Source organism: Pseudochaenichthys georgianus, chromosome 17 (genome assembly GCF_902827115.2).
Source record: "Pseudochaenichthys georgianus chromosome 17, fPseGeo1.2, whole genome shotgun sequence".
Taxonomy (NCBI): domain Eukaryota; kingdom Metazoa; phylum Chordata; class Actinopteri; order Perciformes; family Channichthyidae; genus Pseudochaenichthys; species Pseudochaenichthys georgianus.
Genome location: NC_047519.1, coordinates 40,794,786 through 40,814,782, shown reverse-complemented (window position 1 = coordinate 40,814,782; position 19,997 = coordinate 40,794,786). Strand labels below are relative to the sequence as shown.

At 40.6% G+C, this 19,997-nt stretch overlaps 1 pseudogene; it reads right to left on the bottom strand.

Moving 5' to 3' along the window:
- Positions 1 to 1,169: 1,169 nt before the first annotated feature.
- LOC117462646 (nuclear GTPase SLIP-GC-like) lies at positions 1,170 to 13,937 on the bottom strand (annotated as a pseudogene).
- Positions 13,938 to 19,997: the final 6,060 nt, after the last annotated feature.

Below are 19,997 nucleotides of genomic sequence, written 5' to 3'. Positions count from 1 at the left end.
GCAGTGAGTTTTATACTTTAAAATAAGAGAAAACAGATCAAAATCATTCTTTGAGAAGCCTAGTCTACATCCAAATCACCCTCCAGTAGTGCTGTGATCAATGTTGAGGATGTAATCAATTCATTGAAATGTCAGCCTAAACTTATCAAACCATGCTAAACAGAAAATACATATATGAAAAAGACAAAACAACTGTTGAAATATTAAAAGCAAAACGTCTGTGTGATGTCACAGCAGTGGCTGAGATCCAATATCTATTCTCCGATACATGGGCATAGTGAGGACTTTTTCACTGGGGGATCTCATTCAATACATAACAACAGAATACAGCATAGCAATGATGGATAAAAGCCAGAGAGGCTACAAGCTAATGCAAAGTTACCTTAGCTTCTCTGCAAACAGTTCTGGAGGTTTAACGTTTCATAGTTGATCTGTAAGTCTTCTTACATTGCCAAACATTGGTACAAACCAAGGTGCTAACCTCTGATTGTCGTCCTAGAATCGGACATAAATCTGCCAAGAACTCCTGTTGCCTGAGCTAGGGTAAAAGCCAAGATTTAAAGTGTTTAGTAAAAGTGTGCTGAAAACTGGATTAAAATGTATGAATGCTTCTAGCAGACAACTAAAATGCTGATGTGCACAAAAGCAGGGGGGGGGGTGGATGTGGGGGTCGCTATTGACATGGAGATATATCTTAATAGACGGAACAACATAAGGTTATCATCAAACTGCTTTTTTTTGTTTAAATAGGATTTTTAAATGACATGAATTAGGGCACCACAATATGCTAACAATAAAAAACACTCAAAGTCAACAGAGATAAGAACTTAAAAAAAATGATTGAGACCCAATCCAGAGGCCTCATGTCTTCCATCCTTGGGACGTTAACAGGCGTCTGCTGTTAGTCTCCACGGATCAACCCTGAAACGCCCACCAGAGAGAAAGAGCGATGTTGTGAAATTAAATATTAATAACAAATACTTATTAACAGTTTGGATCATCAGTTTCACTAAAACCTACCAGTGCACATCATGCAGCTGCTTGACGTGGTTAATCACAACTGTAATAAAAGCACTGTTAGTATATTCAGAAAATAAATCATAATCCAGACAATATGTATATTTTACATTATGTTTAAATGGAGTTTTACCAAAGAGTTGCATCATCATCTGGGCTTTAGGTCAGGTCATTGCAGTGTTTGTTTACCTTCTCAAGCTCAACACTTACATCTAAAAAAACAACAACATATTGTTTCAAACAATGGATTCATTTAATACACTATGGAAATGTATCAACTATTTATTTACGATCAAATGTACTCTATTTTGGTGATTTTGTTTCCTTTACCTGGGATGGAGACAGCATGTGTCTTGAGTGACAGCTCGATTGATTCCTGCATCGTGCTCTTCAGTTCCTTCAGGACCTCCGACTAAATCAGCATTGAAATATGTATCAGTTATCACTGACCTTTTTGGACATGTATGTTTGTGTTGCAGTGTTCCTAGTTGAATTTTAAGTGAAGAATTATTTCTGACGAAATATAAAATGTGACAAACCATCAAGTCCATCAGCTGTTTCATCATGGCGCCTTTAGCATGAGCAAACATGACGTCCTTTGAACGACGTACGTGCTCTTCAATAGTTTCCCTCATGGTTTTCAGGGTGCCTATTCCTTTAATTTTTGTTGCTTCTACATAAAACAGAAACATATTGACATAAACATTTTGCAACATGAAAATGTGTAGAAGTGTATTTATATGTCTGTAATGATCTTCTGTCTTACTGTCATAGCATGGTTTCATTTGCTCTTTGATTGTTGTTTCCAGGCTGCTGTAGATCGTTTTCTTTCGCTCACGGATGATTTTGTTGAGTTCTGTTTTCATCTTTTCTTCCTTAGAGAGAGAATGTGAAGCAGATATCAACATATTTTAAAATGAATAAGTTACAAACAAGGCTCATCTTTCCCTTTATTATTTTTTCCAGATTTTACGTGGAAAAGCAGAGCATTATTCAAACTGATAGGACGTGTTCACCAGCTGGGGGTGCACTTTGCCCAATATCAGAATATTCTTTTGTAATCTTGAGTGTGTCTTCACGAATTGCAGCAGCGTCAGATTTACAGCTGCAGTTCATTTGTCAAAGCCATCTTCAGTTCATACTGAGCTATTCCAGTACAATTTATATTTAATTTAATTTCAAACCTTTATTTATGCAGGTGAATCCCCTTGAGATCATTGATCTCTTTTTCAAGGGTGACCTGCTGCAAGTAGGTTCCACATGAATACATATAAACATAACAGAAAAACAAAAAGGACATCATACAGCATATTTACAGCGACTACAGTTTACATAGCTAGTGACATTTACAGGTTCCAACAGTTTCCGATTGGATAGCATCTATCCTTGCTTTAAAAACATTTAGTGGAACCAAATTGCTCAGCTTCCATTCCTTTTGCAGACTGTTCCAAGACAGAGGAGATGCGCATCTAAAAGCTATCTTCCCTAAGACAGTCCTAGCAGTTGGCACATTTAATAAGACCACAGCATTCGATCTCAGGCAGTAGCCACTTACAATTCGCCGTGAGATCAGGGAGCAGATGTAGGATGGAAGTTTCCCTAACATGGCTTTGTATATAAAAATGTACCAGTGACTGAGCCTCCGTACAGTTAGTGAAGGCAAACCTGCCCTTGCATACAGGGTGCAGTGATGGGTTAATGCTTTACAGTTTGTCACAAATCTCAGTGCACTGTGATAGGCGGCATCTAACTTGATCAGGTCATTACCTGATCAAGTTAGATGCCGCCTATCACAGTGCACTGAGATTTGTGAAGACAGGTGCATTCGGCAGGTGCATTCATATAGATCAGATCACCATAGTCCAGCACAGGTAAAAAGGTCACAGAACAGGAATTGTTCCTGTAGAAGAAACCTAGCCTAACCCTCAGCTTTTTAAGCAGGTTATTGACATGACGTTTAAAAGTGAGATAATCATCAAGCCAGATACCGGTATATGAATATGTTGACCGATCAAATGTATAATATTTAATAATATCGCTCACCCTTCCACTACAGTCTCCCTGGCTTTACAAACATGTTTGATAATGGACTAATGAAGCTCAGCGCAAGTTCAACCAGGAAGACCGTCTTTACTCATTCATGCATTTCTATCTCCATGTTTCTACTCTCTCTCCTCTCAATAAGTGACCGGGGGTGTCACTCTTCAGCTTAGCCAATCACTTCGCTCTATTCCCAAGAGCCTATCATAGCGTGCGTCAAACCCTTTAAACTCTGCTCTTTCCCCTCTGACAGCTGTCATTTCAGGTGACTCAACGCAATCATCAGTCGCAAGCAACTGGCAATCGCAAACAAAACCTCCTAAGTGTTAGCGCATCTAGAAAAGAAACCTCATCATGTCCAGTTCGGATTTCTCCGAGATCGATCTCTTTCAGGAGGATCCCAATCCCAGCCCTGACGTACCGACTGACACAGCTTCGACTTCCTCAAGTTACCGGCGCACGAGCATTCGCTTGCTCACCCGCAGCGGCTCAGCCTCACGGACAGCAGAGGCAGAGCTCCTCACCTCCCAACTACAGCAGCAGGGCATCTTACCAGCCCCAGGTCTCCCTCTTTCCCAGCTTCGCGAGCTCTCAGACCAAGTCCCACTTCTCGCTCCCCAGCCCCTCCCAGCAGCTCCAGCCGGCCCCTCCGACAGACCAGGGCGCGGGCGCGGGGGTAAAAGAACAAGGAAGTCGAGCCCTTCAGCAGCTCCTCCGTCAAAGAAGACAACTATTTCCCAGCCTCACCCCATCGCCGTCCAGCCCGTAAACACCTCCAACCAGCCCTACACGGACAACAGCTTGGCCAACACCCTGCAATCCTTGGCCGACTCCATGCAGAGAATCGACACTCGCCTCCAGTCCCACCAGGGCTGTACTTTCTGTTCTTTCCTTCACATCTGCAGTTTCTGCAAGGACTCGCACCCGAAGTCCGTGTGCCCCAGGCGCAGCGGCCGACCCAGGATCCCCGCCCTGCTTCAGAAACCTCCCGGCGGGAAAACCTTCTGAACATCCACCCCTCCACTCCCATTAACATAACACACTTAGCAGCCGTCCTTTCTACTCACCCAGATCCCGTGTTCGTAGACTATCTCCTCTCAGGGCTTTCCCAAGGCTTCAGGGTAGGAGTCCTCTCTTCCCCCACCGTGACCTTCGTGGCAAAAAACCTGCAGTCTGCCATCAAAGAACCCGCAGTCGTTTCTCAGCTCATAGAGAAAGAACTCAGCAAAGGGTATATTATCGGCCCTTTTCACTCAGCCCCATTCTCAGTGTTTCGCACCAGCCCAATAGGCGTAACCACTCGTAAATACTCAGGGAAAAAGAGGCTAATTTATGACCTGTCTGCACCCTGCTCCGGCCCCTTTTCCAGCGTCAATAGCCTCATCCCATCAGAGCCATTCTCCCTCCACTACGCCTCGGTCGACAACGCAATTAAGCTAATTAAATTCGCAGGTCAAGGAGCCTGGCTCTCCAAAGCAGATATCACCGATGCCTTTAAAATCATTCCCATTCATCCGTCCCAGTGGAATATGTTCGGCATCAGGTGGGAGTCCAAGCTCTACTTCGCCGTCCGCCTCACCTTCGGGTGCAGAAGTAGCCCATGTATTTGTAATTCCTTCTCCGAGGCACTCTGTTGGATCCTGCTGAATGTCGTCAGAATCCCATCCGTTCTTCACCTTCTGGATGATTTTCTTCTCATAGATCCCCCATGGGACAACTCAGGCGCTTCACTGCTGAAACTGAAACTCTGTTTCCAAGAACTAGGCGTCCCCCTATCCCAGGAGAAAACCATAGGCCCCGACACAAATCTGGAGTTCCTGGGCATCACTCTCAACTCCATAGAGATGTAAGCGTCTCTCCCAAATGACAAACTGCAGCGCATACTAAGCATCACTAAGTCCTACTGCACACAACACATCATTACTAAACAGCAGCTGCTCTCCTTTCTCGGGCACCTTAATTTCGCCATGCACATCATCCTTCAGGGACGCTCATTCATCTCCCGCCTCCTGGACCCAGCATCAGCTGTTAAAAACCTCCACGATCATGTCCCCTTAAACGAAGGATGCCGCTTGGACCTGCGCTTCTGGTCCCTCCTGCTCGACCAATGGAACGGAGTCACTTTTTTCTACGATGACATAGTGCATTCCTCAGACTCAATGAGGCTTTTCACGGATGCCGCCCCATCTACTGGGTTTGGGGGTTTCTTTCAGGGAGAGTGGTTCGCAGGTCCCTGGCCCCTCTCCTTCCCTAATCACGCCACATCCTCTGCCCTGCACGAGATCTACCCAATCGTAGTAGCTTGCTACGTGTGGGGCCACCTCTGGCTCCGGAAACGCATATCAGTGCTATGCGATAACCAAGCAGTAGTCGGGATCATTAATAAAGCGCGCTCTCCATGCCCTGACATCATGCCATTTATGAGAAGCATCACATGGTCCTCCATCACCCATAACTTCATCATCTCAGCCTGTCACGCTCCCGGCCACCTCAACGTAATCGCTGACTCCCTCTCTCGCTTTCAATTTCAGACGTTCCGGAATCTCTGCCCAGAAGCCAGGCCGCAACCAGTCGGGATTCCCCCTCTCCATCTCCTCTCCCTCTTCTAAACACGAGCCCCGTAGGTAGACACCTCGAGTCCGCCAGGTTCTTCACGAGGAAGGACTTAGCCGCTTCCACACTTAAAACGTATGATTTTGCCTGGAGAACCTTTGCCATGTTCTGCTTTTCGTTAGGCATCCCCCTCAAACCCGTTCTCATCTACACCGTGTGCGCCTTCATGAGCTACTGCTTCACCAACCACCTCAAACCCCAATACATTCGGGGCCTGGTAGCCGGGGTGAAGTTCAACGTTCGATGCTATGATCCGAGCTTTCCTAGCTTATTTTCTAACCAGGCAGTTAAGCTCATTCTCAAAGGACTAACTAAAGCTTCCCCTTCTGTCCTGGACCGCAGACGACCTATTACCCTCTCCAATCTGCGCCTCATGCTTTCCAAACTTAGAGAAGGAATATTCACTCCATATATAGACGCTCTACTCGATGCTCTATTTCTTTTAGCTTTTTACGCTTTTCTTAGGCCCGGCGAATTCTCCACAGCTTCCCTCACGTTCGACCCCCAGCGAGACATTTGCTTTTCCGATTTGTTTTTTTACGCCAGTCACTACAGCTTAAGCCTTAAGCACTCCAAGTGCGGAGGTGCTTGCTCCGTCATTGCGGCTCGCATCGATTCCCCGTTCTGCCCCAACAAATCTATGATCAATTACCTGCGCTTCAGATCTTCCTCTAGCCCCCTCTCACCATTATTTCTCATTTCAGGGAATACTCCCTTGTCACAATCCCGGTTAAAATACTACTTAAAGCAAGTAGTCATCAAAAGTGGTCTATCACCCCAATTTTATTCAGGGCACTCTTTTAGAATAGGCGCAGCTACTTCTGCGGCTAATCAAGGCATATCATCCTCATCCCTGCAACAACTCGGGCGGTGGCCCTCCGCTGCCTTCTCCTCCTACATCCGCCTTGACATCAGCTCCGTTCTGGCAATCCAAAAATCTCTCATGCCTTAACTCGGGTAAATATGCATATAACTGGTGGTGGTGTTTTATAGCATATCGGCATATCATTCATCATGTCACTATCTGCACATAAACACGTGCGACATTCACGTCTTAATTCCCATGCTAATTAACATGTGCATTTCATCTGTATACTCATCGTCTCATCTCATGCTACAACCCCCGTGTATTCATGCATTTCACCGGCAGGGTCCGGGTTCGGCTCAAGTCAAGATTCTGAGTCTCCTTCCCCTGCTACAACCCCACATGCTTTCCACGCATCTCAGCCATACGTTCATGTGTCTCTCATGCTTTATCCCCGACCAGGGCCATACATGTGTCATCGTTCGGCTCTAACAAGCTGAAGGTCCGCTCCCTCTGAGTAACTTCACTCTTAATTCTATGCCACGCAATTAACTATTCTTCTCTCCCTCTGTATATCTCTCATTCATAAGATCCCTGCATCTAGCCCGTATGGTAAGAAACCCGTACATTTCATTCCACAACACATTTTGTTTTGGGGGTTTTCATCGGATCGGTTCTACCCTCCCGAATGATACTTCCTGCACAACGGGGCCTAATCGCCAAAACTACTGTCACATTCATTTGTGTATCTGCTCATTAAATATGTATCATCACATTAAAACCGTCTCTCCTGATTGAAATTAATAGGATCTTTTACCTCTGCCATGAGAAATGTCAGCTGCAGTTTGGCATTTTCATACTTCTTATTCTGCAGCTTCTCTGTGCCAAGTGAAAACGCATTGATGACCCCGTTGAATGGTCCACTGTTTCCTTCATTTCTAAAAAATATTAACACAACGAAATGCTTAAATTCATCAACACGTTTGTATTTCAATAATGTATTCTAATGTATTGTACAACATCATTTGTTCCAATACGGGGTTTTATGTCTTTATTTAGTAATTTCTTACGGGAAGGTCTTCTTAAATTCCTCGTCAATGCTGTCGGTCAAAGATGAAGCTAACTTCATATTGATGTTTATTGATTTCCCTTTATTTGTTATGTGGATGCCACCCTTCTTAACTACACTCTTCAGTGACCCGTGAAATGCACTACCACTGTCTTCCTGAAACAAAACAGAATTTTGTAAGAGACATATTCATACTAAGAGCAATCAGTTGTTTTGATTTAATTAAATACTTACAGGATAAAGGACCGACTTCAAGCGTTTTTCACATGAACTTTTAGATTTGTTAACCCCCCTACTGAGGCATTTTTTAAAAGCCGTAAGGGTCGCTTTCATGGCTTCCCTGACTTCTTGAAGTTCACAAATCAGCTCTTTTTCAAGTCCTGTGCACACATTTTTCTTTATGTCAGCCTGAAATCACACACAACACAAATTCATTATTTAAAGCATTTCAACCATAATTCAACAAGGGATTTCTTTTCAAGCCCTTACAACAACAAGAACAAAACCCTTGAATTACTGTAGCAATGCATCCTCTCTGAAGCAACACAAACTCAGCAAATCCAATACCTTGTTGGCTCCACAGGTTACATTACATGTAAACAGTCTGTCTTTTACAACATTTTAGTGTATGCAGCTTACTTATTTTATATGAATGTTGTTATTTCAATATTAAAGACAATGAAAGATTGGTCATTGTTACTTGATCTTACCCCTTTACTGCTGCTGGCTCCCTGCATCAGAGAGAGAATCCCGCGAGCTCTAGACACATAGTTTAATGTCTCAGAGTGACAGTCATTGAGTTCTTGCAGGATTTCTTGCAGTTTTGGAATTTCTGTAGAAAATGTAATATACTTACATTACATTCTTGAATTGACATGTTATACTCAATTAGTATCTCCGTATATTTATTGGAGGAGATAAAACCATTTTGTAATCCTGGCTCACTTATGGAGACTTGAATCACCTGTTTCATTTGGATCCAGACGTTTCTTTCTCAAGAACTCTTTGGAGCTCACTGTGAAAACCTTGAAACACTCCTCACTGAATTGTTTCTGAGAAAACAAACAAGTTTCGATATAAAAGCAGGTTTGCAATTTTGACAATATTTGTTTTTGATTTGTGTTCAATATTACTCACCTTAACGCATTTTAGTTTGCTGAATGCTCCCCTCACTTTTGTCTTGGCTCGATCGTTTTCATTCAGTATCTGAGCATGAACACCAGCTGCTGAACTATATGAAAAGATTTGTAATTAGAGAATTACATAAACTGCATATACAATCCAGGATATCATATTACTACGCATCTCAATCTTGCTTTCAATAGCCAGTGATCACATGGAGTAGCTTAATCCAGCATCACAAAGTATTTGTGAAGCAACAACATTAGTGTGTACTGAACAGCCCTTTTAAGAGTTTTTAATGATCTGCTCCTAGCCACCGACTCAGGTAGCCCAGCTGTCTTGGTGCTGTTGGACCTGACAGCTGCCTTTGACACTGTGGACCATAGCATCCTGTTGTCATGGCTTGAACAGTCCGCGGGCATCACAGGCTCTGCCCTTGCATGGTTCAGGTCCTACCTGACAGACCGTAGCTTTTTAGTGCAGCTAGGTGCCTTCTCCTCTGCCAAAGCCCCTCTTACCTGTGGGGTCCCCCAAGGCTCAATTCTGGGCCCCATCCTCTTTTTACTGTACATACTGCCCCTTGGTTCAATTCTCACGAAACACAATATCCCCTTCCACTGCTACGCGGACGATGTACAGATCTATCTGCCTCTCAAAGCAAATGTCAACTCACTACAGCAGTTGATGGACTGCTTAACAGAGTTAAAATCCTGGCTGAGCAAAAACTTCCTCAACCTCAATGAGAGCAAGACCGAGGTAATCTTTTTTGGACCCCAACCTCCAGCCTCTCCGGTTGATATTCTGGGCTCCCTAAGTAAAAACATCCTCCCCTCTGTCATGAACCTTGGAGTGACCTTTAATAGCACTTTTAAATTCAACAAGCAGGTCAGCACCGTAGTAAAATCCTGCTTTTTTAAAATAAGACTATTGGCCAAAACCAAGTCGTATTTATCTTTTAAAGACCTGGAAAGGGTTATTAACGCCTTTTTTACCTCGAGGCTAGACTATTGTAACGCTCTGTATGTGGGTATGGACCAGGCATCAATTAGACGCCTGCAGCTAGTGCAGAACGCAGCTGCACGTCTCCTGACTGGCCACAAAAAGCGTGACCACATCACCCCAATTCTGGCCTCACTACACTGGCTTCCAGTCCGGTTCAGAATTGATTTTAAAATCATTTTATTTGTATTTAAAGCACTAAATGGGTTGGCTCCGGCCTATATAGCTGAACTCCTCCAGTGCTACACCCCAGCCAGAGCTTTAAGATCTGCTGACCAGCTGCTGCTGGTAGCGCCTAAGACCAGGCTCAAAACCCGGGGGCACCGAGCCTTCGCAGCAGCTGGCCCCAGGCTCTGGAACACTCTTACCCTCCATGTGAGGTCGGCCCAGACCCTAGGGGCTTTTAAATCCACACTACTTCTCTCTGGCCTTCTAGTTAGAGTGGGGTTACGACTCCTGACTGTTCCATGTGTTGTTTTTATCTGTTGTGATTTATTGTGATGTAATGTGTTTTTATGTGTTTAAATTACATGTACAGCACTTTGGCTCGACCAAAATCGTTTTTAAATGTGCTCTACAAATAAAATTTGATTTGATTTGATTAGGACAGAAATAAATGGCGGAGATGTTGAGGAATCAAGATACACATGCAGACAATTGAGAAACACGGATACTGTTATGATGAAGAATAACCTGGTTTATCATGTTTCAAGTGAACATTATAACCCTGAATACGATCAAAACCAGGATACTAATGTGCCTGTTAACCTAATCAATGTTTCCATGGTTTCTCCTCTTGGCCATCTCCGTCTCAAGCGTCAGTTTCTAAATTGAATGTTACATTTAACTGTGTACTTTTGGCATCTTAAACCACTTACTGATTGCGTGAACGTCCCATATCAGACTTGGTGCAGATAAAATGAATCTGCCGACACTCGCCACCATTTCCCATGAGGCTGCAGGATTCTTTCAGGATCTCCCAGGGTTCTTTCTCTGAAGCTGCTCGATTTATACCAGTCACAATCCACACAGTAGAACAACTTCCAATAACCTGGAGGGGAATACAGCAAATAATAATGGTTACATTGTCAGTGTAACCTTCCACAGTAATCAGCATTGCATGTGGATAAATCACCTTTTTCCACATCGTGTCTCTGCTCTTGTTACGGTCCCCGTTTCCAGGAAGATCCACAAGTGTGACGTGCTGGAGAAGAGGATTGTTCGGCACCCTGACAGTCACACACTTCACCAGTGGCCAATACAGCTTAGCATCTTCCTCGTTTGACTCACTTTGTGTGTATTTGTCCAATGCTGAAGATAACTTTTTAGCCTAAAATAGATAATAAAATAAGAGGCAATGCAAGGCCATTTATTTATACATGAACAAACTTTAACTTTAAAGTGCTTTAAAGATTGTGTTAAAAAATTATAACAGCATAACATTAAAAAAAGAGTCAATTTTAAACCCTATCACTGAAACAACAACATCTGAATTAAATTAAAAAGTAACAAACCTTACGTTAAAATGTTGGCAATAGGGAACAATTATGTTTAACATGATTTTAAATGTAAAGCTGGTAGTGCCTTAAATTATCTAAGAGGTTCTTGCAAGCAAGTTAGTTACTGTTAGACATTTTATTTCCTATGATGCATAAAGAAGATTTGGTTTTGTAGTTATTGTTATTAGAGCCCAGATAGATCAATATTTTCTGATTTCATACCGAATTTACGTCTGCATTTGGTTTCTATCGTGAAACTACACCAACCAAGAGTCTGTTTTATGAAATGATATAAGTTTTAGTCTTACTTACTGTATCACTTGTCAAAGTCTTACTCTTGGAACTGAGAAATTCAGGAATTTCTCTATAGTATTTTTTATCCATGAGTTTTTCAGGAGTTTTGTTTTTCCATTTTTTCCCATACAGCAGTGACAGCGTTTCAACACTGTCTTGATCATCTTCGTAGCTTTCCTGATCTTCGTTATCACCAGCAAAATTAATCAAGGTCCACAACTCCTCTTTCCACTCCTAAAAATATATGTTTTATTAAATGGCATGTTGTGTAGACGGCATATATATTTATTTGCAGCTTCATCATAAAAGTTGAAATAGCTCTAAGTTAACAAACATATTTACATACCTCTTTTGTAATGAACTCAATTTCTGCCTCGTACTTTGAGTTCTTCTTGTTAGCCTCCACTTTAATCATCACTGAGGTACATGCACTGATGCTTCCAGAGGGCAACAGACCCTTCACTCCAATGATGGCATTTATCAGAGAGCTCTTTCCAGCCCCTGTTTTACCAAAGACGCCGACCAGCTCGCTCTTTTCTGTCTCCAAATCTTTGAGGTTATTTCTTTCTCTTTCCCTAAAAGAGTGTGTCAAATTCAAGAAGAAATCCATCTGCATGTACGAAACATCCTACTTAAGCATAATTCTATCGTCAGACTAATCTTTGGACTTTTACAAATCACAACAGTGTCCTCAGTGCTGTATCATTTCGACAGGTTTACTATGGTCTCTTTAAACTCTTTCCCCTTGCTTGAAAACACTAATACTTACTTCAGGAACTTGATGAACTTGTCGTCTTTGTCAGGTAGTTTACCAAGGACACATCTCATGATGTTTTTCACATCAGAAAGAATGCGTTTTTCTGTAAGAGTAAAAGTAAAGAACTATTCAGCAGGAACCAATAACCAGTACATCCATTAAGATGTAATCCCAAAGAAGCAATCAAGAATACCTGAGAGTATCATTCTCATCATGTTTATACTATGGCAGGTATCTTACAGTTTAAGGATTATAACTTAATAAGACCTGTGTTGCTACATATATGTAAGTTCTTTAGCTGAACGATTAAACATTTAACAAATTATACGTATTAAACCTAGTTTCTAATATTTTGGAAAGTAATATAAATACCTTTGTTTGAACCTTGTATATCCTTACGTGGTCGTTTTCTGGCTGGTGTTTGGCTGGACTCACCCGGAAGATCCAACTTCCTCTTTCCTTGTTTTTATTTTTTGTAAATAACATATATATTTATTTTTTATTAAAACATTTTCTCAACATTGTTTAGATAAAGCAGGTTTGTTATTGTTTATAAAATATCAATAAACCTGCATATAATCCATAAGAAACTTTGTATCTCACCTTTATCATTCGTTTTGCTGGTGGACGGACACACCTGAGGATCGACATGAACATTTGACTCTTTGTCCTCTCACAGGGCTTTACAGGCTTGAACACACATCGTCACAATTCGCACACACCCACATTTGCATTTAATTTCCCATTCAAAACTCTATGAAAATAATATATACTTCAAAAATGGCTGTCAAGTGATCACATTCAGCATTCTTTTAACCGTATGAACAGCACTATGAACAAATGAAACAGTTCACAGTTCTTCAGTTAAAGGGGACTTTGTCTCAGGACGCTTCAAATATCAATGCATGAAGGATTGAGTCAAGTTCAATGATAGTCATGGTCAATTTAAAGTAATCATCACCTGAGCAGAAACAGCTTCCCCCCATTTACATTGTGAATAAAACAAATACTAAATACTAAAGTCAACAAGATATATTATACTCCTTTGTATGTAGATGATGTACATTTCTTGAGATTAATGAGACCACACTACACTACAGTATTTGTAAAAATGCAGGCTTTGCTTTTAACAACTTGAGTCTATATTTGAATTTTGACCGTGGTCCCACTTTTGGGATCAAGTCAGCAATGTCTCGATCTTCCAGACAGTAAAGACTTTCCTTGTCAACTTCGTGATCTGAAAAAAAAATGTAAATTAAGAAATGTCAACCAATTGCAAATATCTGTAGATGTGTATTTTGCATGGGGTGAAATGTGAGTTCAGCTGTTGAACATATGTTTTAAAGAGCATTACAGCCTCATAAGGTTGTCTGAACTGAATTCATATTGGTAATATTGTGTTATTTGTTATTTTCAGTCTTGATTTAAGTGCTGCTGAAAAGATGCGACAGAAAATGAGTTACTCTGAAGTTAATATTGAATAGTTTCCTCTCTGTGTGAAGATGTGCAATCTTTATGATTGTTTGAGTATGTCAGGGATATCTCAGATAATTACTGAGTAACGATGTTGAGGCAGTTTATGTGTCTTCAAGTAGATGCTTAGATATTTCAGTATTGGAAGATCATATCAACTTTGTATAATATGTTTGCCCAACAAAAAGCATGGAATACTTTACCTTCACATGTTTGTGTGAATTCGCTTTTGCGAACAAAATTATCCATGATTAAGAAGAATAGCAACTGGAAAGTAAACAAATAATTGTTTTATCAACAAAATAACTACTTGTGAGAGTTTTGATATGTCAATAGAAAAAGAAAGGGTTATTAAAGTGATAATGGCAGCCTAATTAAAATAATTTAACAAGATAAGCACAAATAACTGAGTGCTGCTAGCTGTTTACTTACCTGCTATTTTCACTTCACATGTACACCCCAACAGTAAGATGGGCTTTCAAGTTTTCCAGTGGAATGAAATCTATTAAACATAAACATTTTTATTCTGAACAAAAGATCAATTGTTGTCAAACACAAGTCCAGCTGACATTAACATTTGAATCATGAACTACTCTATGCCAGAACATTTATGTGCAATTTTCTTTTCTGATAATTGTTTGGCTAAATGTTCAAGTAAAAATCTTCCAGGTAGTTCCAGATTCTCAGATGTTAGCTTTCCTGTGTGTTTGCTGTCCAAACAAAGTGATTATAACCGTCTTGAAGGCTACCACTCAGGTATTTTTCCACAGGCCCTGAAAACTGCAGTCATTAAAACCGCTCTTAAAAAAGCATAATCTAGACGCTTCAGTAATGAACAATTACAGGCCCATATCAAACCTCCCATTTCTAGGTAAAATCATTGAAAAAGTTGTTTTTCAACAGTTGAGTAATTTCTTGCATTTAAATAACTGTTTCGATGTGTTCCAGTCAAGCTTTCGTCCAAACCACAGCACTGAGACTGCTCTTGTAAAGGTCTTCAATGACATCCACTTAAACACAGACAGTGGCAGAACTTCAGTGTTAGTATTATTAGATCTCAGTGCTGCGTTTGACACTGTTGACCACAGCATATTACTAGACCGACTGGAAAACTGGGTGGGACTTTCGGAAACAGTTCTAAATTGGTTTGAATCCTACTTAAAGGATAGAAACAACTTTGTTTCTATAGGTAAATACACATTTGTCTGAGTTGACAAATAGGACATGTGGGGTTCCTCAAGGCTCCATCTTGGGGCCTCTTCTCTTCAACGTCTACATGCTACTACTGGCTCAGATAATGAAGAACAACAAAATAAGTTACCATAGCTATGCAGATGACACACAAATGTACGTAACAATTTCACCAGGAGACTATGCTCCAATTCAAACACTGAGTAAGTGCATTGAACAAATCAATGACTAGATGTGTCAGAACTTTCTCCAATTAAACAAAGATAAAACTGAGGTAATGGTCTTTGAAGCCAAGGCAGAACGTTTAAAAGTTAGCGCTGAGCTTCAGTCTGCAATGTTCAAAACAACAGATAAAGCCTGAAATCTAGGTGTAGTCATGGACTCTGACCTGAGTTTCAACAGTCACATTAAAACAGTTACTAAATCAGCCTACTATCACCTAAAGAATATATCTAGGATTAAAAGACTAATGTCACAGCAGGATTTGGAAAAACTTGTCCATGCTTTTACAGTATCTTCAGTAGACTGGACTACTGCAATGGTGTCTTCACAGGTCTCACTAAAAAATATATTAGGAAGCTGCAGCTGATTCAGAACGCTGCTGCTCGAGTCCAGTCAAAGTACTTCAATGTATTGTAAGTAGTAGGCTAATACAAAGTCAAACAGTATCAATTTCATTAAGAACTAATGGTAAAATTATATTTGTATCACTCATCAAAGATAGCAGAAAAAATGCATTAGACTATGTACTATGGAGGGGACTCTGACAGAGGATTACTCACAAAGTACACAGCAAAAGTACTTCATTTTATTTCTGGTAGAAGTCAAACTAGAACCGAGTCCAACAGTGTCAGTTTTCTTAAGAACTTGTGGTAAAACATATTTGTATCACTCGTCAAATATAGCAGGAATGAAGAGCAGCTGATTTGAAAAAACAAACTCAAGAGATGGCTGAGTGACCGCAGTGCAGAATCGCTGTATAGTTTACATCTCCTAACAATGTTGTCCATTTTAGAAACAGGCTTATTATATTTACAGCCCTTAATAACATCCATTCTCTGGGCTCAATATGTGTCTTACTCTTGGCCGTTTTCGTTGTGATCGCTAAATTCACCTTGTTTCCCTTTGTTTATAATATTATCACCGCTTTTGTTTTGAAATCACTTCCGTGAGTTTCACCCCGTTCCTCGCTCCAAGCACCATTAGACCATTTAGTAAGGTAAAAAGTAGTGATGGCGAGATGAAGCCTTATGAAGCTTTCCAGCCAATTGGTTCGCAAAAGGGTTCATCTCATGAGGCTTCATCATGGGCTTCATTTGAACCCCCTGTTGGTCAAAGTGTGTAAAACAGGCAGATTGGACATCTCAACAGTGTGCTCTATCTCATACCGAGTTCCCAATGAGTAAAGCCTTAGAATAACTCTAAACAACGAACATAAAATCATATCTGCTTGTCAACAATATTGTATTTATTACAGTTTAATGATTGTGATTGAAAATCCTAAGGAGGCTGGTAAACATTGCAAAGAGGGATTTATATTCCTTAATAATATTCGTAAACTTAACGAGTTTAGCTACAGCTAAATGAGATAATGTAGTTAATAAACATATTCTTTGATATTCGTAAACTTAACCATGTTGTAGCCTGAGAAAGGCTAAACCATATCAAAGAATACATTTATTAACTACATTATCTCATTTAGCTGTAGCTTTTATAAACAATAAAAAATACATATTGTTCAGTCGTTGAACCAGGGACCCTGCGGTCATGAGTCAACTGCTTTCAGGCTGAGCTACAGCACACACGCTGAATTTCCTTGAAAACACTGTAAGATATGTATTCCTGTATTTATTGATGTTTATATTCCTACATTTATTTATGCTTGTATCTATTTATACTTATGACATGTTCCGACCTCTATAGGTGAGGGTCTGAGTTCTCTTGATTCCATTGTGTCACTGGGCCCGGGTACAGGAGGGGTAATATGATTCTTATTATACATCCATGGGTATTATGAGCGTTGTGGTTCAACGGTTCAACCGATCTGAATCGCTTCCTGAAGCAGTCACGTGGTATCGACAGGCAGCGAGGCTTTGTTTGTCATCGGTGACGTCACTGGCCCAAAACGATACAAGCCTCGGGCTGAAGTCGAATAGTCCATTTAGCTTAGGAACCTTCCTAAAGGAGTGAAATGACCCGGAAGTCCCTCAGTGGCAGCCATGATAAGTGCCGTTCGAATTCTCTAGAATGATGAGAATGATAGGAAAGGAGGTTTCAAACTTCCTTTATAACCTCCTTTAGCTTAGGAACCACTGGACCTCCCTAACCGACAGGAGAAGCGAAAATGCTGCCCCACAATGCCTTGCAGCCGCAGCATTTGCCGTCACTCAACAGTCGGCCGTTCACGGAAACAACCGATTATGATGGAGAAATGATATCATGAAAGTTACGGTGCTTATTAAGCATTTTAAAACATAGGTGGTAAGTTGCCAAAGTGCTTTGTTTTGAACGTTCATCAGTATTATAATCAAAAAGAGAAATATGAACGTTAGTTTTCACTGAAATTATCAAATAAAGTCAACATTTCAGTCTTTACTGAGCTGTGTGGGGTTTGTTCAACTTTTAAAAGATGTTTGAATGGTGATATACACAGTGATAGATGTTAAGGACCACTAATGTTTATAATAAATATATCTGTATTGATTTTAAGATCTTTAGTTCATACAATCATACGTATTGGGATAATTTGTATTAATGTGGACCGGAGGGAGAGGGTGACGAGCATAAATTTCACTTTCCTTTTTTATTTCAATTCCAAATTTGGTCCTGAAGAATCTGTTTCTCTGTTGTCCACGTTCATAAAGCAAAGCAGCAGCATCAGAGCACGGAGCAGAGTCTCTAGATGAGTTCACAGCAGTCCCTCGTTCTTATTAAACATCCATGTTGTAGTCCGCTGTATAGAAAACTGTGGTTTCCATAGTTTCCCCACAGCAGCAGACGCACACAATGACGTCCGCTGGCGCATCATAAACACGTCGGATAGTGAAAGTGCATTCGGATTCTCTAAAGTACCGCAGTCTCTTCTCCTAAGTCCTTTTGAATTCTCCTATCCACTATCCCTTAACCCCGTGACGTTTCACTCAGAGGTCAAGGAATAGACGATAGGGTTAGAATTTAGGAGCTGATTTTTAAACTATCCGACTGCAGCCCAGAGAGGCTTCTCAATACTCAAATTTCCCCTCCTCGACTCCCCTCCTCGACTCCCCTCCTCGAGACTTAGACCCGCCCACAGGAGATGCGAGCGGAGGACCGAGGAGGGGAACCGAGGAGAGAGGAGGGGAAGCAGCAGACGTTTAAAGAAATGAGAACTCCTCTCCTCTGAGCGGTCATATTAAAGCGACGTCCGTTCATTATGACGTGGCAACAGCTGCATCAGCTGTCGAGTGTTTTGTCATATTTTATAATCTCTGTTAGATCAGCTGAACATTGTTCCCCCACATATTTTATTTGAATTCATTGAGAGTGCGGTATAATGAGACAATAACAGGCTACAGATGCGGACACACACACACAAATATATTTATATAAATATATACAATTTAAAGTATGAGAGCACTCTCATAATAACGTAACACAGTCAGAGACTGGATATACCCCCCCCCCCCCCCCGGGATTACTCAACACACGCTCCGAAGCCTCGGCGCAATACTAGTAAAAAGCAAAAAGCAAAAACGCCTCTCAGACGCTCTTCCGTTTACGTGTTTAATAAAGAAAAACAATTGGACGGTAGATACACGGATTAGAAATGCTCAATGCGGTTGTTTTTCCCGAGAAACATGCTCTCCTCTGGGATACTTTTCTGCTAAATCACACTTTTATGTTCGGTTGTGTAACATGGCTTTAAGTTTGTGGTTTCTTGTTTGTGGTTTCTGTGTTCCAATTTCAATTTATTTAAGGCTGAAACACAACACCATGGTACAAAACACATACATACCCCGTGAAAGAACATACAGCTCCGTTACAAAACAAACAAAAACACGTAGGGCTACGTTGGTTTTTAAACTAATTTAATATTACTGTGTTTTTCAATAGCCTGGGACAAAGGTAGCAACCAAACAAGAAACCCTGACACATTAACATACAACATATAACCATTCATTTCATTCTTACAAAATGAACAATGAAACAAAATAATATGAATCGTTCCAAAGCTTACCCGTATCGGACAGCATGTTGATATGAAGTCAAGAGCAGATTAAAGGAGTCTCTCGCTTAGTTTGCCAATAACTGCCCAACCCAACCTGGGAAACGAAATTTAAAGTATCTTTGTTTCCGCTGATATGTGCAGAACGTTACTCCTCCCACACTAAATTAATCTTACGTTATTTTAATTCAATTTTAACTGCATTTGTGTTTGAAATGTCAAAACACAAACATCCTAACTCAAACCAAGGATAACAAGGAACATAATAACAAGCATATATGTGAGTAAATACAAAATAAAATCATGCAGCAAAAGTTATATTGATGTTCAAACAGAAAATAACATGTAATAAACTTTATTTGTAATGTTACATCAGTGTTAGATAAGAGGATATTTGTAATAAAAGATACATCATTTGCATTTCCTTTCAAGAATTTGACAATAAACAAAACATTAAATAAGGGATCTAAATAAAAAAAGACTCCCTGAAAAGTTAAAGTCACCAAAGCACACCTTAGTGTTTTATAGTGGAGATCATGCAAAGTGTGACCTCTGGTGGGGAATATAAAATCTGCAACTAGCTCACAGTGAGCAGGATGAAAGATTAAAGTTCATTTGAAGCCACGTTGAGTCATGAGTATAAGTATTCAAATGTAATACTGCTTCAACACTATGCATGCTATAATACACAACCTTTTACCCAACAGCCCATTTACTTAATTACTGCATGATTATGACAAATGATTATTTAAATGGAGTATGCTTCATGTTTAGATGCAAAATGTAATTAAAATAGGTAATATTTAAACTCAGCATCAGTTTATACAATATGTATAGAGACATGAATACAACAATAACAGCAGAGCATCTTAATGCATCCATTCTGAACCATTAGTACTTCAATTTTACCTTCA